The following is a 23881-nucleotide window of genomic DNA, read 5'->3' on the forward strand; positions in this document are numbered from 1 at the left end:
TCGGGGAGTCATGAGTCGCGCAGGGAGGAAATCTGTTAACATTCTTCCTTCGTGACAAATGAAACAGGAAAAAGGAAAAGAAAATGGGTCCCCAACTATGTTGTGAAAATGCCAAGCATTTGCCAAGCAGGTTGCAAGTGTGAGGGACCAGCTACTCCAGCGGGAAGGCCTGATGCACAGCCTGTCGACGAGGCTCTCACAGGTGGGGCCCAAACCTCACCCGAGGCTCAGATCTGCGACTCCAGCTCCGGCCTCTCCTCTGAGTTCCAGGCTCCCGCGTCCATGTCCACCTGTCCCTCCCCACGCTGCCTGGCCGCCCAGAGCTCTTAAGGTTCACAGACCCAAACAGGAGCTGTGATTTTCCCTGCCCAAGGCAGCTCCTCTCCTCCCCCAACTTTATCTCAGGAAAGGACACCTCCATTCTCATCGTGTCCCACACCCCACCATCACCTGTCAGTTCTAGCTTCCAAGTCTTCCTTAAAACTGTCCCCATTTTCCACCTGCACTGTCACCATCTCGCCCAAGTCTCCAGATTGAGCAACAACCGAGAGTTTCCAAGTGGCCTCCCCGATTCAGCTCTTGCCTGTCCCTTCCCTGTGCTCCTCAAAGGCAGCCACAGTAATATTTTAAAGATGCTCATCTGATCAGGCCACTCTCCAGCTCAGAGCCCATCAGTGTATACTCTTCACGAAAAGGAAGCAGGCTGATTCCAGGGCCGGAGCAGGAAAAGGACTGGGTGGGCCTGAAGCATCTTATTGTGCCAGAAAGTAGGACGCACTCACAGGTTGATGGGGACCCATCAGAAACCAGCTCAGTGTAATATGATACAACTTATCTGTGGAATCTAAGGAAATGACACAAATGAACTTATTTACAAAACAGAAACAGACTCACAGACATAGAAACCAAATTTATGGTTACCCAAGGGGAAAGTAGGGGAGGGATATATTAAGAGTTTAGGATTTGCAGATACACACTACTATACATAAAATAGATAAACAACAAGATCCTACTGTATAGCACAGGAACTATATTCAATAACTTAAAAATAGCTATTATGAAAAAGAATTTATACATATGCATAACTGAATCACTATGCTGTACGCCAGAAACTAACACAATGTTGTAAATCAAATGTACTTCAATAAACAAGCAAACAAAAACAGCTCAAAAGGGTTCTCACTGACCAAACTGGGGTAATCCGAGCATCCAAATTGTAATTTATTGAACAAAGCAGGAATCCATGAAACCATACTGATACAAGGGAGTGAATGAATGAACAGGGGAGGAGGAATGCTCCTCCTTCAAGCAGACTGGCAACTAACACATGCAGGAGGGATGAAGGAATTTTTGAAACTTACCATTTGGCAACCACCATGGTAATGACTGTTTCAAGCAAGAGGCATTGATGGCTACTAAAACGAGTGAGTAAATGCTTGATGAGAAAAAGTATATTTATCTCATCTCAAGATACCTTTTAATACTTATTAATTCAAAGGGAAAAAAAATAGTGCAGTGGAGAAACCTGGCAACGCCGCCTTAACTGAGCGATCAAAGTTAATGTCACTGGGAACAGGACTGATCGCCGGCCCAGCCTTTTGATAGGTTGCATCACTCTGCGTGTTCCTGCCAAAAATACATAATCTGCCTCAGATCATTAGGACACATCAGACAAACCCAAATTGAGGGTCATTTTATAAAGTCAATGACCTGTAATCTTCCCAAATGCCTGGGCCATAAAAAAACAAGCGAAGACTTAGGAACTGGCCCAGATGGAAGAGACAAGTAAATGCAGATGAGACTTTGGATTGGCCACTAGACCATCGGGGATGTGGGTGGGACAGTCTGCAAAATTTCAGTGGGGTCTGAGGATCAGAAGGAAATATGGTATCAGTGTGAACTGCCTAAATTTGATGACCATGCGATGAATATATAGGAATGCATCATTCAGCATCGGATCAGCAGCTCACCTTCAAATGGTTTAGTAAAAAATAGCCGTACGTGTATACACAAATAGCGTGGAAGGCAAGTGAGATAAACCTTAGCAGGAATTCTTGACGATGGCTATGAGGAAGCTACCGGCGTTCCTGCAACTTTTCTCTGAGTTTGAAATGATTCACAATAAAAAGGTAAATCAAAGTTGCGTTAAGTTTCTGGTGTACAGCATAGTGATTCAGCCATATGTATATATATATATACATATTCTTTTACATTATAAATCAACTGTATAACTTTATATACTTAAAAAATAAATAAAAGAACTTGTACTTGCAAAACTTTTCCCTAAAAACCAACCAACCAATCAACCTTCGTTTCCCGATAACACTTAGGACAAAATGCTAAAAAATAAACACAAGGCTGTTGGTGACCTCGCACCTAACCACCCCATAAATCACTTCCAGTCTCCCTCAGCTCCAGGCCTTCATATATGCTGTTCTTTCTGCTTTGAAATGCTGCCCTCTCTGCGTCACTGCCCTGTTCAGGTCTCGGTTTAAATGTCATTTCCTCAGAAGGGCCATCCCTGTCCTTAGACTGGATCAAATTCTCCATCATGACATGATATCCTATGTTTTTTTTTTAATTTATTGAAGTGTAGTTGATTTACAGTGTTAGTTTCAGGTGTGCAGCAAAGTGATTCAGTCACACACATACATATTCTATGTATTTTCTTTTCAGGTTCTTTTCCATTATCTGTTATTACAAGAAACTGAATATAGTTCCCTGGGCCATACAGTAGGTCCTTGCCCTTTATCTGTTTTATATATAGTAGTGTGCATCTGTTAATCCCAAACTCCTAATTTATCCCTCTCCACCCTTTCCCCTTTGGTAACCATATTCTGTTTCCCTGGGAGAGTGTAGCTCAGTGGGGGAGCACGTGCTCAGCATGCATGAGGCCCTGGGTTCAATCCCCAGCACCTCAATTAAAAAAAACAAAAACAATATCCTATGTTGATTTAGGTAACGGCCCATTTGATAGCCATCTCCTACCCCTCAACCCCCCACAACTAGGCGGTAAGTTCCGGGTTCTACTCTTTTCCTCACCTTCAGTGCCCAGGGCTGTAGCGGAGTCTCTGGAGAAAAGGAGCTATTCAGTAACAAATGAATGGATTTTTATTATTTTACTCCAATACCTTATTTTCTTGAGACCTCAATCGTGCCGACCTTACTTTGTTTTACCAAACAGGGTACTGCCCAGGAAGACCAGCCCGTGGAGGTAAAGGGGCTGCTGCATTTATAGGACTGAATGAGGACACTGACATGTAAAATGATGCCCCTTAATGACTTAAAACAACTGATGTCAGTAATTAGGACTCTCTTCATAGTATGGAGAAGGTGATAGAAAAAAAGTTAAGTAAGGACTAATTAATTTCACGTAAGAGTCACCCTGGGACCCGCTGCGCGAGCTGATGTTAATGATGTGTTTTTCTGTAATTAATTTTTATGTGCTGTCCTGGGGGCTCCCACCGCCTTCTCCGGAATTGCTCCTTGATCCTCGCACCTAATCCTTCCACCCCACCTACACCGTCAGGCCAGGCTTCCCCGTCAACAAAGGCAGACCAGAGAGAACTGGAAATTGATACCCACGCAGCAAAAGCTTAATGTGACAACACGTTCTTTGCTCAGAGAGGAAATTAAGTCATTAACACACGCAAGGGTGTATTTTGGAAATAGCATGTTTTTCTCTGCATTTTTAAAAAGTCTAAAGTGGAGGACAAAAGGAAGAAAGACAGTATTCAATAAATAGAAGGGCAAGAGATCCAAGTTCAAGTTTAACTCCTACCACCACCTGGTTGCCTGGAAAATCATGTACTTTCTCTAGGTCTCGGTGCTCAAAGGTGACAGCACCCTGGGCCCTTGAAGGCAGAGGCCGAGTCAGATGACCCTTGGATTTGACAGTGAGAAGTACTGTCAGCGACAGCAAAAGCTTTGACAGACAGCAGAGGAGAATAAACCAGGCCCTGGTCCTCATGACTTAACCCCCGCTTGCCCATTGGGTAAACGCCGATTAACACCAAGCAAATCACGTGCTCTTAAAAATGACATCAGCTTGTGCTTGGATGCCCTGCTCTTTCTACCGCGTGCCATGCCATCTTAATTCCAGCGACAACACTCCCCACCCCTCACCAGCACCTGCCTGCTTATTTACCAAGGTGTCTTCTTACTTGCAGCACTGAAATTTTTAAATGACTCATAAGTAAACCAAAAAGATCAGGGTGCCGTGGTCCAGCTGCCAGGCAGAGTGGACCCGTCTGCCTCTCCTTGGTCCACCCCTGATGGCTCAGAGGCTTCCTCCTGATTCAAAGTAATTGTGATTCTGAACACCCCTCCCCACGTGCATACACACGTTCTTTCTACGTTGCTTCCGAGTTTCTAGTGTTTAAACAGCACAATACACTCGGTTGCACTCAGAGCATGCTAAATGGGCTTGGTTCTGCTGAGCATTATTACTGTCTATTTTTTTTTCTTTAAAAGCATCACATTTGAAAAATCAACTTCAGAGAGTTCTAAAGGGGAAGAAAGGGGAAAATGTTTTCTTTCCTTTTTTTATCATCACCCCCAAGTCACCACGAATTTAGTTTCATTCAGGTCTAAATGGGGTATCTTTAAATGCTCATCAAAGGATGTCCCTTCCACCAGCAGGTGGAAAGGGTGTCCTGGGAACGGATCTGCCCAGCTGATCCGGGCTCGTGAGAAAGGCAGGAAGAACACGCAGCACTGGGAGCTTTGGCTCAGGAACTGGGCAACAGCTTATTGAAGCAGTTTTCATCACCCAAGCAAATTAGCTATGTGTTTAATACAGGAAAGAAAGATTAGTCATTAGCCAGCCAAAAAAACGTGTGTCACTTAAAAGGAATCCTAACTTACAGTCTTGCCTGATTTTTATTGGGTGTTTACATGCCATAGGGAGAATTACACGAAACCTACTGCCTGTCCTAGATAAAACATTCTTGAGAACCCAGACTGCCCTAGATTCATTTTTGGGGTTTTGTTTTGTTTGGGGATGTGTTTCTCTCAATATGTCAATTTCAGGAAAGCTCTTTAATTTTGTTTGATTAAGTAGGGATCTTAGCTTTAATCCATCTAATCAAAATGTATTATGGGAAGACATCATAACTAAAACATGCCTGGAGAGAGAAGCGCAATATAGAACAGGGGTTTTCAGAGGAGCCCTTTCGGAGAGGAGCAGCCCGGACCCCTGCCCCCATCTTCACCTTCTCCATTCAAGCTGAGCTTCCCAGGACCCTCCATAAGAGGTATGGTACATTCTACTACCAGCAGCCAGACCCATCAGTGCGGGGAACGGCCTGGTGGCAAGCTCACTGCTGTATTCCCAGCACCTCGCCCAGCACCTGGGACACACCAGGGGTGTAGCCACTTGTGAATGAAGACATGGATGGAGGAAGGATGGGAGGATGGTTGGAGGGAGGGAGGCAAGAATGAGACCTACAAGTGGGCAGACAGCTCCCACCGTGATCAAGCTCTGAAACATTTTCTCACATCTGGATTGCAGACGGCATGCACGATGACTCAACAAAGGAGGTTAAGGAAACAGAATCCGTAGGAGTGAAAACAAAGCAACTGAGAATGCTGGTGGTTTTCAAGGAGACGCAATCCTTTGCTGATGGGATCCCAGAAGGAGATTCAGCACAGAGGTTATGACATCTGTCCGTCACTGTGATCCTCTCGAATCAGACACGGTTCCAGCTCCTCCCAACCCAGTCTGGGCCTTGGTGAGACAGACTAAACAATTTGGGAGACGTCTGTCTATAACTCGTGAAGGGCAAACGATGACTTACTCACTAAAATCGCCAAACATTCAAACAGGGAGCACACACTGCAGTTTCAAGAGATAATCTCAAGGAAAACAAAAGGACATGACCCAGTGGGTAGTGAACTTGAGGATGAACTCCACTTTCCTGCATGAATCCCCCCCAAGATAGAAATATGAACACAATCTGGAACAATGCTGTCAAGAGAAATACACCGTGAGCCACCTTGGTGATTCAGAATGTCTAGAAGCCACATTAAAAAAGTAAAAGGAATACAACAACTTAGTGAATATAACAAAAAAGAAGCAGACTGTGGGGACCAGCAGAGGGTATGGCTCAGTGGTAGAGTGTGTGTTCAGCATGCATGAGGTCGTGGGTTCAATTCCCAGTACCTCCATTAAAAAAAAAAAAAAAAAAGAATCAACGAAGCAAACAAAAAACAAAATAGAAGCAGACTCACAGATACAGAGAACAAACTAGTGGTTACCAGTGGGGAGAGGGAGGGGAGTAAGAGATATAAACTATTTATGTATAAAATAAGCTACAAGAACATACTGTACAACACAGGAACATAGCCAGTATTTTATTATAACTATAAATGGAGTATAACCTTTAAAAGTCATGAGACACTATACTGTCCACCTGTAACTTACATACCATTGTACAACTATACATCAATTTAAGAAAAAAGTAAAATGAGAGAGGTGATTTTGAGAATATACATTGTTTAACCCAACATATACAAAATATTATCATTTCAACCTGTAACAAACTTTAAAAGTTATTCATAGGATAGTTTAAATTCTCTTTTTCCTATGAAATCTTTGGCATCCAGGATGTAGTTCACAGTTACCGCATGCCCCAGGCTGGATTCATCATATTCCACGGTCTCAGCAGCCACCTGTGGCCAGTGGCGGTGCACCGTCAGCACTGGTCTAGCAGGACAGATGGATGAACGAACGTACCTCCAGCGAGCGTCACCCGAGGAAGCAGCTGTGGAGTGCACCCCTTCATGGGTCTCAGTCATTCTGGCCTGCTCTTACTTCCTGTGGGTTCCTGCCATCTGGTTTTGATGAGGGTCACTCACAGGACCTGTCACCTGACTCCCAGAGTGAGCCCACGACCCTGACCTTCCAATCATAATTCACGCCTCTGCAGTCGTCCAAGAGGAGGGTGTGGGACCAAGCGAGGCCATTCAGAGTCCCTGTCTGGGACTGGTCTGCAGGAGCCAGGGGAAAAGTCCCCTGGGGCTGCTCGGGTGGGATGTGGGGGCTCCCCATCACAGGGGAAGGCTGACTCAGGATGGGACCATGAAAGCCAGCCCGAGGCAACGTTCGGGTCCCTCTTCCGAAGACTCTGCCTCTGCTCCATAGCCCTCTGTACTTGCTCTCATCAGTTTAAGCTAATTTGAGTTGTGCTGCAGCCGCAGAGTCGTGATCCAGGCCAGCCACGGCTCATGTTCTCCCACTACATGCCATGGGCTGCCTGGGGCGGCGTGCCAGGCCACAGAGGGGCCCCCAGTCAGGCTCAGGACTTTCATCTTTTAAACGTCATCAGGGCGTTGTTGCTCCTGTTCCCTCCCCGGTCACCACCTGCCAGAAACCAAAGCTGCTGCACCGTGCAGCAGAAGCCTGTGCCCCTCTGTTCTCCTCCACGTGTCTGCTCTCTGACCTCATGTCCCCCTCCCTGTGTCCTGGGTCGAGAAGCGGAGTGGTACCATGCGTTTGTCTTTCCACTAGGATCTCACTGGCCTCCTTGTGAACTGCATGAAAGGCCTATTCTGAAGCCCTGACCTTTCAGAATCAACCGAGCACAAAAGGAGACTGTTCCTGGCCCGGGGTTATAAATGCAAAGATGACAGCCCTGTCCTCCGCGTGTGCATGGGGCATGCACAAATACTCCCAGCGTGATGGCAAGTATGATCACCAGGAAGCAGCCACTCGGGGTCCTAGTGAGCAGCCCCTTGTGGGGCTGTGGGAATAAGGCCCAGCCTGGCCTCGACCCCACCATGGAGGATGACTTACTGAGAGAATTCTAATAAATGTAAATTTCAGCTTACCTACTAGGCGATTTTGGAAGCAACGGATTGAAGATTTAACATTAGGCCAAGTACTATCCACTGTCCCTCCAGATTGGGTCTTGTTCTTTCCCAAGCAAGTTTCGGAGACAGCTGAGGGTCTTCCCTCGTGTGCTGGGTCATTCTATTCCCATGATGATGGTCACTCACTGCGGTTAACACCATTGTCTTAGGAGATCTGAACCAGCCCCATTCAAAGTCCACGGAGAAGCAGGTGGGGTCTCTTCCCTCCACCAGGCACAACAGAAAGCGTTTACAGGACAGGTGATTACAATTCCAGGCTCAAAATTTTCTTGCTCCTCTCTGAAGTTCGGCACACTACTTACTGCTTCGTTAGTGTGCTCAGTGTTTTAAGTGACATGGAAAAATAAATGAGTGAAATTCATATCAAGCCGTGAGTGTTTTTTTTTTTTCCATCACTGAACCCCCCCGCCGAGGAGCTAGCGCTAACCCGCGGGTCTGAGGTTTCTGGAAAGTGCAGACCACAAAGGTTCACTCTTTCTCTTTTGCTCATTATCCTCCTTTGGACGTGAACAGTCGGGGAGACCCGGGCGGGGAACAGCCCTCCCACCTCTGCAATTTGGGAGCATGAACGTCCTCCTCGCCTGGTCCCGTCACAGGCTCCCTTCTGCCTGACTTGAGCGAGAGGACAGGTTTGTAGAGCTGATGGGTGACCCTGCGCTGCCCCAAGATCTCAGAAGAGGCAAACTTCTGTCCAATTAGGGTCTGTTCTCACACTGGTGGGGAGAGACCCATGGGGAGAATTCTCGCCTCCAAACGGCCAGGACACCCATTTCTGGGGGTTCCCAAAGCTCTTTCTTGCTGAGGAACCGAAGGTCTACCCTGCCTGAACCTCAGTTTCTCGTCTTCAAAGTGGGAGCACATCACACCTCCCTGGTTCAGCAGCCACAAGGACCACCCGAGACAACACGAGACCCCCTGGACCATCAGCTCCACTGGTCTGCGGGCTGCTTCACTGTTCCTCACTGAAGGTCATTCCTGAGGGTGTTCCCACCTCCTCCCATACAAACAAGAACTCTCATTCCAAAACCCAGAGGACCCAGAGAAGAGAAGCAGAGAAATAAAAACTTCAGCTCTTCCATGGACTCATGACCCACGATAACCTGTATTAACAAGTCTCATTTCCTTTCCTAAGTCAGCACGGGTCCATTTTATGTAGTTGAAATCATGCTGCGGATATAACTTTACACAGTCCTTTTTTCATTTAACATGAGACGTGTTTTCCCATGCGACACTGTCATCCCCAGAAATACTTGTAATAGCTGCATTTTATTCCACCCACTGGTTGCTCAGTGGTGATTTAACCACACCAAGCTTCCCAGACGTCTCGGTTGCCAACTTCTTGCTAACACAACATCACAGTGCGGGGCACGGCCTCTTCTTCAGTTGGGCTGATTCCCTGAGGAGAGGTCCTGGGAGAGCTGTGGGGCTCAAGGTGTGATGATGTCAGGGGCTCCTCACAGCTCCTGCAGGTGGCTTTCCTTGCATTCACTGCCATAAGTGATGCTGCGAAAAGCCTTTTCACATCCCCAGGAATCACCTTTTAGTACCTTTTTTATAACTTGTTTGATGAAAAATCATCGTTTTTATTTGTACTTCCTCGAGTGTCAGGAGACTGACCATTTTCCTGTTAACCATCTGTCACTCCTCATTTTGCCTCTTTTTGTGTAGGGCGATGGACCCCTTCAGTGTGCTGGGAATTGGCGGAAGACTTTGGCAGACAATGGAAATCTACATTTCTAACGCATGCTGATGCAAGCGCTTTTTGGGCCAGAACTGGAAAATTTCTGAATTAGAGCGGGAGTTTTAAAACCTGTTCCTAGGGTTTTCCTCATACTGAAGATTGCATTCTTTTCTACAAATGTCCTCTCTAGGTTAACCGTCTTTACATTTTGATTACTTTTTTTTTAATGAAGTATAGGCATTTAAGTCAAATCTGTCAATATTTTCTTTTGCAATTTGTTTTTGTTCTTCTAATCTAAGGAATTCTTCACTTTTGGAATTTTACAAATGTTCCTTTTTCTAGTCTCTACTGCTTTTTAAAAAAGTTTCACTGTTTATCTGGAATTTAAGTCGGCTATGTAGGGCAAAGGGAGGATGTAAACTTTTAGATTTTGTTTTTCAAAACGTCTGACCACTTTCTCCACCCCTCAGCCCCATGGAATGATCTCTTCCTCCCTCAAAGTCTCTTTTAGCCTCCATCAAATTCTTAGAGACACTTGGGTCTCTGATGGGGGCAGAACTGTGCCAGGCTTTACCCCTTCTCCTTTTTGTCGACCCCTTGCCAGGTTTTCAAAACCTCTTTTGCCCCAAACTTTAGCCTTGAGAAAACTCCTGGTACCTGAAGCATTCTGCAACCTTTCTCCAGAGCAAACTTAAGAATTTAACAACTTTAATTTCTTCCTAGAGATGATTAGGGAATGCACTAATATACGTAATTGTGCTTTATATATATATTAGGTCAGCTACTACAAAGTCACGTTTATCACTTTATAAGAATCTCATGGTTTGAATTACTGTGGAGGCAGAGGTTTTAGAGCTGAAGAGACCCCAGATCATCGCTTGTCGTTCAGTCACTATGGGGAAACATGATGCCCAGAGACAGAAAATCAGCTGCTCAAATTCCTGCTGCTAAGGGGACCCAGGGCTGGAGTGCACAGCTGGTCTCTGCTTACAACTGTGTTCCTCCCACTGACTTGCGGCCACCAGCCTCTCCTTTCCAGGACTTACTGGTGGTCACAATTAAGCAGGGAGGTTAACAGTTTATTTAAAGACACTATTTATGGTCTCTTAATTGTTTTTATTCACATTCTCAGCTACACGAAACCAAAACACCGGGAAATCCCTATTCCTGAGACAAATGCCCAGGGAAGGGTGTAAGATGACCCAGCACTGCTGGCCCCGTGTGTTGACCATCTGCCCGGCGCATGGACTTGTGGCAAAGTGACTCAAGGCAGAGAACTGGTGTCAGGGCAATTGAGGACAAACAACAACAAGCTTTTCCCGAAACAGAGTTAGTTTTGCCAGTATCCAGCCTACAGTTCAGCAGAGACAGTCTTATTGGACATGTGGGCAAGTTTCTTGACTGTGTGAATATCAAACTAAACGAATTTCCAGCTCCAGGCCTGTGTGTTCACGGAGTAGAAAGAACTGTCCTCTCCAGGTGTCTCTAGCACTACAGTCTCTGATTATGTGAGTAACACTCTCAAGTACCCACATATTTAAGCAAAAGATCACTTCTTCAACACATGATGGCATGAGTGTATTTCTGTCATTCAACAGGATGCTTTCGAGAGACAGCATATGCTCTAGATGGAAGTGACCTGCTAAGGTGACCTGGCTTAGCTCTTTGCCAAATTGTGTGGGGCATTTAAGGCTCTGTAAATTCTCTTTTCACTGACCATTGAATTCCCCCAGAGCCCAGAATGGTTAACAACACAAACTCCGATTCAGATCTTGATTTTCCCTGTTACTACAAGAACTTTTCATGGCCATACGCTCCCCACGATGCAGATGTTTCTTCTAGAACATGACTGATGTGATCCTGAAACACTGCACCCTAAGAAAAACCAGGGCTGATGAAAAACATAAGGTTGGGGCAGACCACTGAGGACCCATGATACTTTGTAACCAGAATCTTGCAAAATCGACAAAAATCCTCCCCAACTACACCAGGAACTGAACTGGCCCTTGAAGCCAGTAGATCAGCCAGTAGATTTTGCTCCAAAAGAAGTTACTTACACACTATTCTTGGCTTTTTTCTAAAGGCATTCATAGCCTACTAAGGTTTTCTCTTCCTTGTGAGATCGAAGCAGAACACGAACCTGGAAAACTTGAGGAAAAAAAATCTCACTTTGGCCAACCCAACCTGCAAGACCTACAGACGTCATGCCTGCTGGGGAGTCACCCACGAGCTCACTGGATTAAAAAAATTTTAAACCTACTTATTTATTTATTGTGATAAAAATATATATAACATAAACCTGACCATTTTTAAGTGCACAGTTCGGTGGCATTAACTATTTTGCCACAATAAAAAAGAAAGCAAGCCTGCTAAAAACCTATTTTAAAAAAAGAATTCCAAGATAAGAAGATGATCATACATTATGCTCTCCCACCATCATCCTCCCTGGTGTTTCACTTGTCTGTTCTCCGACTGAGCTCCACAAACAGCAGATCAGCAGCAGCAACCAGACCTGCAACGGCCCAATTCCAGGAGGGGCTCTAACGATGATTATTTCTTACACTCCAAAGGCTTGAAGGGTTCTGAGCTAAACACATGAATAGTCAATGCTGCTTTCTTTTCCAAGTTTATGTTTTGGGAGGAAACAAGAGAAACTATGTGCCTTGATAGAATGTGGTTGGAAGCTTCTAGGGCCAACATAGGTTTAAGGTGGATGTCTGATGGCCCAGGTCCAAGTTGTGGCTGTGTGACCTCGGGCAAGTGGCTGAACCTTTCTGGGCCTCAGTGTGCAAGCTATAAAGTGAGGGTAATATGAGAAGTAGAGGAGTTAATATGTTCAAAGCATTTCCGACCGTGTACGTCACGTACTGGTCCTCCCTAAAGAGCTATTATTATTAAGAGACTCACCAACCTAAATGTTTCAGGTGAAGGCCCTGAATATTTAAAGCATTTTTATTTTGTATGGCTGAACGTCAAGATGAAGTTCAGAATTCTCATTCTCAGCATTTACAAAAATACTTTAAATAACTAAAGGACATGAATAATCGCTGTTCTTTCAGGGACAAAAATACATACTCTTTTTCAACTTAAGAAAAGGCTTATTGTTATTCTTGGTCGTCAATGGCACAAGAGTTGTTCTCAGAAGGGAAGCAAATCTTGACAGCTTTGACTTAACTTCCACACCCAGAGGACGTCAGGTAATTTGAAAGCGCAAACACACACACAGGCAGGAGACAAGATGCCTTTTTAATTGTCCCCTCTTCAGAACTTTGTGGGTGTCTTTCAAAACCCTATATAACCTTCTTAGGGTTTCTCTACAAACTTAAATACTTTAGGCACATCTGATGTAAAACTTAACGCTATAAACTCTGAACACTTTTTTTTCTTAAATTCTAGAGAAGTCAAATATTCCAGGATCGTCTTTGGCTATCCATGATGTTGGCATCCAGGAATTTTCTGTAAATGCCAGAGCAAAACGCACAACAAACATAGAAACAAAAAAACTAGGAGGTGGGTGGGGAGCCACCTCAGAAGTCCCCACGTGGCCTGCCAGGACAGGAGCGGTGGCACTGAAGGCTGGCACGGCCCCATCCATTTTCCTCCGGCCAGACACGGTGCCCAGAGCAGGGAGGCTTCAGCACCAAACTTCCAGGAGTGGCAAGAAAATGACTGAAGAAGGAGGAGATTATGACAGAAATTCCAGAACTGTCTGGAAAATTCCAGAACTGTCTGGAATACTCCATTCCTGGCCAGAAACCCCTCTGCAGGTCGGGGCTGAGAGCAGGGGTGAAATGACATATAAGAGAAGCTTTCATTGTCAGGGGAGTCCTTGGATGATTCAAGACAGCCAGTCACTAACAAAAGTGGACTAAAAGCCAGGATGGGGCAGTCCCTGCCCGAGGGACAGTGTGCCCCTCAGAGAAGCAACTGGCCAGAGTCAATCTCAAGTATAAGGAAGGCGGGAAGGAGCTCATGGCGTGTGAACACTGCAGTGTCGGCAGCCTCATGATCAAGTCCAGAGCTGTCGACAGGCTGCCGTTGGATGGTCACGGCGTGGTCCTGCCCAGCGAAGACCGCAGAGGCCTGGATGCTGGTATCTGATTGGTGCTGGCCAGCCTGAGACCACCCCCCCAGGCCAATAGGCGTGCTGAGTCTCTTGTTTATTCTTAGCCAGTGCTAGGTTGGTGCTGAGATACTAAATATACAAACGAACAATGGCCAGGCAACATGTAGAAACAGAACCCTCACCCACAACCTGCAGCAATCTGCCCAGGAAACCAACCCACGATCGACAGTAACCAGCCAGGAAGCCAGCCTGCGGTCTCTAAGTCAGACTTGTAGGCGGTCAGACCACTACCTTCAGCAACAATCCCAAAAGTCAAATAACCCCTGTGATAACCAGCCCCGAGTGGCTAGGACTTGATTTGTAACTGACAGTGCCCCAAATTTCCAAACCCTCACTTCCAATTTAGGAACGACCAGAGAAAGCTGAATACTCACCTCAAACAATCATACAGGACGCCCGGCTTCTCGTGGGTCCAACCTCCCAACGCGGACAGCCTCCAATCAGGGCACCCAGGAGCCCTGCCTTTTTTCCACCATAAATCTTTCCCACTCCTCTGCTGGCCCTTGAGTCGCTGCCAAGACACAGGTGATGGTGGCTGACTCTCTTGCTTTACTGGCTCTGAGTGAATAGACTTTGTTGATTCTCACCTGGTTGGTCTTCATTTACTTCCGCAATCCAGTGTCTCTCGTTCCTTCCTCATCCTTGTCTCCCTGTCCCCTTCCCTAACCAAAGTGGCACACGGTGAATTAATCAATTTCAACAGCAGGGCCAACCATTGCTCTGGCAGAGGGGCACCTACTCAGAACCAGGGCACACGCTCACAAGGCAGCCTCTTCTGACCATCAGGCCGCACGGGTGACGTGCCCAGACGCAATGCACGACGCTGGTGCTCATGGATCTGGAACTGGAATAACTGACAGGTCTTCTAACTCATCAAGTAGAAGAGCTAAATGAAAAGGAACTATATTAAGGATCTGTTTCAAAATGCACCTTCGGGCCTACGTGTATCCGCACCGCACCCCACATCTTCTGCCTGTAGAGCTGATGGGGAACCATGTGGAACATGGTTCATAACCACTGGCCCCTCAGCCCTGCTGGGGACTGGCTGAGCAAAGGAAGGTGAACTTTTCAGCAGAGTTTATGTATACCTGTTGCTTCTAATTCTCTGAAAACTGGTGCTCGGAGTATGAAGTATGTGGTTGAAGAGAATTATCAAAATACTTGCTGATCTGAGCCCCCGAGTCTCCAAACATCCTGGGTGAAAGGGCCTGCGGGCTCCTCCGAGCACCAAGACCCCCATCCCAGCCCCCGGCGCCCACCCTCAGGGACATCCCAGCCCCAGCCCTGCGCCTGGCACAGTTTGGGACCCGGTAACGCCGGGCGAGTTGGGCAGTTAAACTACTTTACTGATCCGGACCTCGCAACACAAGCCACACGTCAGGGCAGCACTGAAGAAAACACGAGTTGGCAAGTCTCCAGATGCCAGCAGACGGGGAGGCTGACCCGACCTTCTGTGTGAGTCTCCCGGGCCGGATCAGGCCGGACTGGACCAGGCAGGTTGCCGCAGTTTCTCTTTTCTTTTCTGGGGTCTCAAACCTCCTGAATCACCCACTTCCGTTCCTCCCTGGGGAAGACGTTGGGGCAGGACCCGCTCAGTCCTGGTGCGGGTTATCGGGGACCCCTCTTCCCATTTTGCCACCTGTCTGAGCAACTCACTGATGGGTGAGATAAAGGAAGACGTCCCTTCACACAGGAGTCCTTGATAAACTCATCTACTTTCCAGACCCTTCAGACATCTTTATAGGTCATCTACTTTCTTAAACAAACATTGTTTTTTTCTTAAATAGAGATTCAAGTTAATATTGGAATTTGAAGAGCATTTGAATTTAAATTATTTTCCTTCTTCTTCTTGACATAAGCATCAAAAAAATAACAGAAAACATGACTTAGGGCCATTTCAACAATTAACAGAATTCAGTATGTAGAATAAAATCTCTCAAATATACCAAAAACGTACATTGAAGAAACTATTACCATTTACCTGAACTGTCCAAGCACCTTCCCCTAAGGAAGGCACTGAACACCTCTTTATCTAGATACGTGTTCCTGACCCACCCTCTCCATCCCCCAAAATAAAATCGCTGTTTGGCTGTAACCTGATTTGAATGTATGTCTGCAAGAAAAGGGAGGCTTTATAGCCAAAGATTAAAGCCGGAGCAAAGCAGAGACTTTGGACTTTGATCAGAAAATGTATTAAATTCCCAGATGAGGCTGATCAAAAATGGAAACACCAGGAGACGCCAGCCTTTTTCCACTCCTTTCAGGAACAGCTGGGGACAGAGTCATTTCATTAGAACTGTACTTTACTGTAAAAGAATCCAGCTACAACTCATAAAAAATGGCTGTTTTCTGATGTACGAGGGGTGTCTTTGGTTAAAGGAGGAATGCCGGTGAGGCCACCTGGAGCCGCCTGGTCCTGCGGACATACCTTGGATGCTGTGCTGGCCTAACTTCCTTGGTCCCCAGACACGTCCGCAGACAGGGACCCGGGTTTCTTTGGACCAGCAAAGCGCCCAGGCATATGGATTATGAAACCACACAGGGTCCAAGATGCCGCCCACCTATAGTTAAGTATTTTCTACAGGCAAAGCAGCCGGGTCAGGGAAGGGGCTCCACCGATGCTCACACCCAGAGTGACCCTGCAGTGTCGGCCCCCAGACCCAGGCCCAGACCCACAGGCACGGTGACAAGAGCCGATGGAGGCTTCCTCCATGTGCAGGTTACACCCCAGAGATGAGGGATGGAAAACAAAAGGATCCTCTCTGCTCATGTGCAGCAGAGAGCAGCTACCTCCCTCCATGTCTAGAAAGGAGAGAGAGAGAAACCTTTGCTCCTTTGAGATGGGAGGGAAAGGACTCTGGGTTTTTAACCTTGACCTTTAGGAATGTAAATAAAATATCTGCAGGAGTCAGAAAGTCTCATGTGTCTGGGCTTTTATGACCTTGAGATGCTTCCAAGGCTCCTTGACTTTGGACACATAAATACCTAGGGAGACAGTACTCCAGTCTTCCTGGCACCTGGGGGCTTAACTCTGTGTGTGTATGCGTGCGTGTGCGTGTGCATGTGTGCGTGTGCAGGTGAAGTCTACAGGGTCAGTCTGGCTACTGACTGTTTCATCCCTTAGTCACTGGACACAAGAACTGGTCACTGGTCCAGCCCATCCCTACACAACCCTACAGCAAATCCAGCCGCACAGATAGGGAGTATGCTTGCTTGCTCTCTCCAAACTTTCCCCAAAATGTTCATAGGTATAATCGGGCTGAGCATACATGTTCACTGCAGAGAATTTAATAGTGGCACCTCCTGGTGGCTGTGTGCCAGCACATCTTAGGGGCTTTGCATATATTAGCTCAGTTAATCCTCAGAACGATGGCAAGGAGCAGGCACCACCACATCCCTATTTGATGGAGGAAGAAAGGCAGGTACTGGGTTTAAGCAGCCTCCCTAAGTTGCACAGCTGGTCAGGAGAGGAGCTGGGTTTGAACCCAGGCAGCCTAAACGCCAACCCCCTGACTTGTAAGCACTGCGTTCCCCCCACCTCCCCACGCTTCTGTTTGACAGACAGATCATACCTGTCATTTTTCTTTTAAGGAAAACGGAATCAGACCATCATCTGTCATGTGCTCTTTTCATTTAGCCTGTGTGACCTTCTCTGATGGATGTGGCTGGCGGTGTCCCTTGCCCCAGCGCTAAGGGACATGTGATTTCTCAGCACCTGATGATCTCTGAGATATCGGATCTGGGATTCCAGGTTCTGAACCTAAAGCCTCAGGAATGTTGGGCTGTAAAGGATTCAGACGAGAAGAAAGGCTGTAGAGGCATGATTGTCTGGGGTGTGAGGTGGCCACCAGATGGTAGCTCACTTCGTTTTGAGGGAGAAGGGCCTGTGAACACAAGGGGATTTGCCCTTGGCTAAGAAGAACATCACAGTAGCTCAAGGACCTAAAATGACTGACTGATGTAACTTTATAAGAGTAAGTCCCAGTTCCAATGAACAGAGGCTTCCTGTCCTTTGGTTCAGTTCCATAAACACTGATGGAGCATGTCTACTATACAGCAGCTGCTGAAAGACAAAGGGGAAAATCTGATCTCTATTCCAGGGACCTACAGTCTAGTGGGTCAACAGCCACAGCAGTCGGTAACTTCAAAACTATAAAATCCAGATACTTCCATGAAAAAGATCTGCAAGAGGTTCTGTAGGATCCCAGAGGACAGACATTAGAACCTCTCAGGGGAGGGAGGCCAGAGCTGAGTCTAAAAGGGTGAACAGGAGGGAGCAGAAATGGAAGGCAGGAAGGGTGTTCCAGGTGGGGGGAACAGCATGAGCAAAAGCCCAGGGGTCCGGAGAGCTGAACAAAATAATGCCACTAACATTTGTTTTCCATGTAAAATATCAAAATATAGACTCCCCAGATATAGATGAGAACAGTCTGCCTTAACATACTTTGTATCTACTAACAGTTTGCTGTTTTTAATATATCCTAAATTCCGTCAAAGAGAAAAAGTATGGTTTAAACATTCAACAGCTGTTTTAAATCTGTTCAAAGATTGTCTTCCGGTCGGAAGGTGGGCCTCGTATACTCAATGTCTCAGAGGCTGGGGAGAAAGAACGTCCTTTCCACGGCTAAATGGGGCTGGACCCAGGGTTGGGGGTATCTACTGGCCCTGGTGATGTCTCATTTCAACTCATTGACTATGCAAATTCAGCATCAAGGAAGAGAAATGAAATCCGTGCATGCAATCATGAAAAGCAAATTTTAAATTGTTATTGTTATCCATCCCACTTCTGGGAAATTCTAAAAATGAGCTAAACCGATGGTGGCAATCTGGGGACGTAAAACAGGCAGGATTCGTCTTTTCGTTCACAGCTGTAATCCTGTTCCGCTGTGTTTGTAAAACGAGCCGCAAGTATATTGGACAGCCAGTGGGTGAGAATAGGGGGAGGTGAAGGGAAGCTGAGACTGGCTTCCAAGCTGGATTAGGCCATCGCCGAGCCTCAGTTTCCCCTTCTGTGAGGTGACGGTTCTGGCGGCCTGACCTCTGAGGTCCCCTCCACTCAATGGCCCCCTGACTCTCCTTTTCAGAGGACAAACTCCTGGGGGGACTCTGCAACAAGAATCAAAGTCGAGGATAAGGGCGTCTCTACCAGAGTCTTCTCCACATGGCCAATTTCCCCTCACTTCGGCTCGAAGAGGAGGAAAAAAACCAGTCTCAAGAAAATTCAGTTTATCTCCACTCAGACTGGAGGCAAACCCCAAATATTTCCCAGAAGTTTCTTGATAACTCCCAAAAGAGGAAATTGCAAAAGTGAACTGTCAACTGTTTGTCTTAAAAGATGGAAATCTGTGGTTAGGTGTGACAAAGAGATTAGGACAATAAGATAAATGTGGCATTTTACAACCTAACTTTGACACAGAATATAAAACAGACCCTACTATAAATAAAACAGATAAAAAACAAATTTCTTCTGTCTAGCACAGGGGACTATATTCAACATCTTGTAGTAACCTATATTGAAAAAGCATATGAAAATGAATACATGTACACTGTGCTGTACACCAGAAATTGATACATTGTAACTGACTGTATTTCAATTTTAAAAGAAACAGCATCTGGTAATTGTCTAAAAAATAAAATAAATAAAATAAAATAAATCCACCGTGAGTCTCAAGTTACCTGAATGAACTCTCTATTCTGTCTGACTTCAGGTGAATTCAGGCTTCTTTGGCTGGAAAAAAAAAATCTCCTTGGGACACTAGGTTTGCCCTAGAACGTTAATTAGTTCTGGAAGGATGGGGACTCAGTGTTGAATGACTCAGGTGTCTGGCAGTGTCATAATTCACTGGAAATAGCAAGGCAAGGGCTCCTGCCAGGTAAGATACATCAGCACGCTCGAAGTTATTCTTGCTTTTAATTCTGGATCCTGAAAAGTCTGCCCCAGAACTAAGAGAAGCACCACATTCCACAATTTACAGACCTTATCTTATGCTCTTTCCAAAGTTCTTTCATATTTTGGATTAAACTTATCCCCTCTGGGAAAGCTGGGGTGAATCATTCCTTCCAAACCCTGTAAACCTCTTTCCCCTGACGCCACGTGTGTGGTGGGGCTCCCCTTCACGAGAGGAACAAAATGCAGCACCAGAGAAGCAGGGAAGCATCGAAACCAAGATGTCAAAAATTCCGTGGGAACTGATGAAAGAGGGAATGTACTGGTAGAGCCTACCCTTAGCATACTTGGAACTCAGTCCCCCTTGAATCATAATTAGCTCCTGGCCAGATCGGTTCACGGTTGGTCCCGACAGCAAGTGATCCCAACCCCCGCACCCCATCCCATATCATCATCGTCCAAGGCTCAAGTCTGGCTTGCCATCAGAAAAACACCTTCCTAAGTCAGCTTGTTCTCAGAGCCCTCTAAAATGATGCACAGCCCAGGATAATTCAGATGGACGTTATTAAAGGATCATGGAGAAAAAAATGTTTGTTTTGGGGTTTGCTTCTGTTTCCATCAAGGCTGGGGACAGGAGGACAGGAAAGGACAGAACTGACCCAACAGGGCCCTAGTGCCACCCCCACAAGGTGAGCCCAGCCCTCTCCACAGCCGCCCCCAAAGTTGGTGAAGGGAGGCGGGCTTGGGGTGCTCCGAACCGCCCTTCATAAGTTAAGTGAGCAGCTTTATAGACACTTCCCTTGGAGTCAAACCGAGAAGCACCAACTCAGAGAAGCCTGTTACTCAAAAATCTTTAACACCTTGCCTGCACCGATTTTCCTTCACATCTGCTGAGCGCTGAGATTCGTGCTTGTGTGTGGAGGGGAGGGGATGGAGGGACGCCCTTCTGGTTAACCCAGGTGACTTCCAGGAGGCTCCTGCATAACAAAGTTCAGCTCCTGGTTTTCTAGGCCTGAGCTGACGAGACTCAGGCGAAACAGTGTTTGCGCAAACGTGGTACCAGGTAGCCCAGCCTTTCTGCGGTAGTGCCCCTGCAGGGCTCAGCCAAAGAAAGATGTACCTGACTCCAGACAAAACGCAGAGAGATGTAAGGGGTGTCCTGATTTAGCAATCCTTGTTACAGCAAAAGAAACAATTTTGAAAAGCAGGTTAGCTACTAAAAGATGGCAAGGAACAGAATAATGATTTTGCCCTAAAAATGATTTTCCTGCCAGCCTTCTCTTCCAAGCCCTTTTCCCTGTAGCCTCCTCCTAGAGCTGCATTGAAAACGGGCCCCAAATTAGAGTTTTCTACCCCAGCAGCCGCACAATAACCTCGTATTCAAGAAAACCTGCTTAAGCTAAAAAAAAAAGTCCTGTTTAAGATGCTTAATTCATTTTATACATTTCCTATCTTCTCGGAAGTGGCGTTTCAGAAAAAGTAAATAAAAACCGGCTGTTCTATTTTCGGTCTTTCTTTAAAGGGCTCCATTCAAGTTCCTGCTCTGAACATCCTTACACAAGTCTCTTAACTTCTCTGAGCCTTGGCATCTTGTCTGTAAAATAAGGATAAAATAGTGCTTCCCTGCAGAGACTGAATCCAAGGAGTGTGTGATAGTGACAGCGGAGCACAGCCCGACCTCAGACCTAGGTATCTTTTCCTTTGCCTGATTTATCAAGGGTACATGGTAAAGAGAGGCCCGAGCAGAGGAGGTAACACAGGGATAAAAGATGTCAGTGGGGAAGTCCTACCGTTGATCCTGCCCCCCATACGTGCGAACCACTAGAAGTTGTTAAAATAAAGAGACATTTCAGCCTTCATCAGGGACGTGAGCGAGTTCTGTGCTTTGATTCTGTTTATCTGGAAGGAAGTCGGAGGTCAGCGCCTCCAAGAGCAAGCGGCTTCCAGAAGTGAAAGTGGACGGTCTGTGTCCTGCCTGTGATCGTCCCTCCCTGTTCCTGCAGCCCCGGGACTCTGATTCCCTTATCTCCCTGTAGTCACGTCCGAGAGCAGACTGCGCGCGCACAGAGAGATAAGATGATCTGGGGTGAAGCTGGCTGTTCAGGCTGCAGCCTTCCCCCCCAGTACATCCGGGTGGTGAGTGTGCTGAGGCCGGGGAAAGCCTTGTTCTTGCAGGCTGGCTGGATTTCAGCTGAGCAGCAGCATCCTCAGGTCTCAGCACGAAAGGGAAGCACGAAAGGGAAGCACAGAACCTCCTGGAAGGGTCAGCAGGACTGCCTGGCTGCAGGGAAAGGCCCCTTTGCTTCCTGAACCTCTCATTTTCATCTGGAAAAGGTGAGCCCCCTTGTGCCAGATGAGCATTGGGTCCTGGCCTGTCCATGCCCATTCAGGCAGCTGTAACAAATGACCAGAGACTGAGTGGCTTAAACAACAGAACTGACTTCTCACGGTTCTGGAGACTGAAAGTCTGAGATGAGGGTGCCAGCCTGGTCACTTCTGGTGAGGATCTGCTTCCTGCTTGCTGGTGGGGGCCATCTCGTGTTCTCACATGGCTAGCTCTCTGGCATCTTCTTATAGGGCACTAACCCCATCCATGAAGACCCCACCCTTATGACCTAATCACCTCCCAAAGTCTCACCTCCAAATACCATCACATTGGGGTTAGAGTTTCAACATGTGAATTCTGGGGAGAGGGGGCACAAACATTCAGTCCTTTCCTTCCATCTCAAAACCAGCTTATTCACCAGTGTATGCATGTGTGTCCAATCCAAAGACTAAACTCCTGGTCCCACTAAAAATCAGATGATCCTTGCTCTGGAGGGAACTGTGACACAAGAGGAAAGTCACAGGGGTCTTCCAGGGTGATCGGAGCTGAGCCCCAATTCCGCAGGCCAACCCTCTTTAGAAAAAAACAAAAAGTCCCAAGGAACAGCACCTGTCACCTTTGTCATGGGGAAATGCCTCATACAGCCCATCAAATCATAGGATGGGAATATGCTGAGTCTACTGATTTAGACTGAATTTTCAGACACCAGAGGTGGTCAGGCTACTTTGCTCTTATAAATGGCAGAAGCTTTCGAAAGCAAACTGCAGTCCCCAGTGACTGCCAAGAACTTCTAAGCCTTTGTCTTCTTTGGATGAAGGATTTTACTTTTTTCCATGACGTTAGCTTTCAAGAGAACAGTGGCATATATTGTGGTTTTAATTGTTAGCATGTATCTTGACCGAAAAAAGCAAGCACTCCATTCAAAAAGTAATCACCTCAAGGCTGGAATTTACCCAGCTGGATGCGGGGGAGTTTGAGTGACAAGCTGGTCACCGCAGCAAGGAATAAGAAGGGCACTGCCACATTGCATGTTTATGGAACTCTTTCACAAACACTCTCACCTCTTGGTAGTCACCCTTCGGTATCAATACCTCCCTCTTACAGATGAAGAGACTGAGTTTTGGGGTGTCTGTGACTCGTTGAGGTCACTTGGCCACAGTGACCGTGTCGGGGTGCCAAGGCTTTCTGCCACAGGTCACAGCCGTGGAAAAATGCTGTTGGTGGGGGAGGGTGTAGCTCAAGTGGTACCCAGCACGCACAGGTCTGGGTTCAATCCCCGGTTCCGCCTCTAAAATAAAATAAACAAGTAAACCTAATTACCTGCCGCCACCCACCCCCACCCCACAAAGGATGCCTGGAATCCCAGACTCTTAAAAAACAAACAACAATAACAATAAAAGCAAGCACTATTGGCCCACACGACAATGGCCACTCAGATGCTGTGGTTTACAATCAGGTCACAAGAGGGGAGCTCAAGGGTAGAGCGTGTGCTTAGCATGCATGAGGTCCTGGGTTCAACAACCCCAGTCCCTCCATTAAAAATAAATAAACCTAATTAGCTCCCCCTAAAAAGAACAAACAAAAAAACCCTGCTGCTCCCCAAGACCAAATGTGGAAATAAAACATTCAGATAAAAACAAACGAACAATCAAAAAAAAAAAAAAAAATCGGGTCATAGGCCAACGCTGCCCAGGGGTAAAAGCTGAGGGCTCGTGTAGGTACCTCACACAAACAGGCTGTAATATGTGCCAGAGCTGCCAACCTGAGCTGTTGGAAAACACAAAACACAGCCTCAAGTGAGCTCATGCTAGCGGTACCTCCCCACAACCTGGGGATGAGATTGTGCTGCTCGGTAACTGGTCAGACAGGGAAGGGGGAGCCCCAAGGTTTTGTCTGTAAAGCAGAGGCCACTCTGAACAGCTAACTCGTGTAAACACAGCACAGCTCCATAGACACTGGGCACATGACAGGAACTACTCTCTTAAAAAA

At 46.6% G+C, this 23881-nt stretch overlaps 1 protein-coding gene across 8 annotated transcripts in view; it reads right to left on the minus strand.

Annotated features, from left to right (window-relative positions):
• Window positions 1-23881, minus strand: part of NPAS2 (neuronal PAS domain protein 2) — a 195022-nt gene that overhangs the window by 101195 nt on the left and 69946 nt on the right. Inside the window, exon 1 of one of the 8 annotated variants that reach the window (XM_032469705.1) lies at window positions 14054-14255. The exons of the other annotated variants lie outside the window; for them this stretch is intronic. The gene's annotated coding sequence lies outside the window, so the exon portion shown is untranslated. Of the gene's footprint in view, window positions 1-14053; window positions 14256-23881 lie in introns of those variants that run through there. 8 annotated transcript variants of the gene reach the window in all.

Source organism: Camelus ferus, chromosome 28 (genome assembly GCF_009834535.1).
Source record: "Camelus ferus isolate YT-003-E chromosome 28, BCGSAC_Cfer_1.0, whole genome shotgun sequence".
NCBI classification, from domain to species: Eukaryota; Metazoa; Chordata; class Mammalia; order Artiodactyla; family Camelidae; genus Camelus; species Camelus ferus.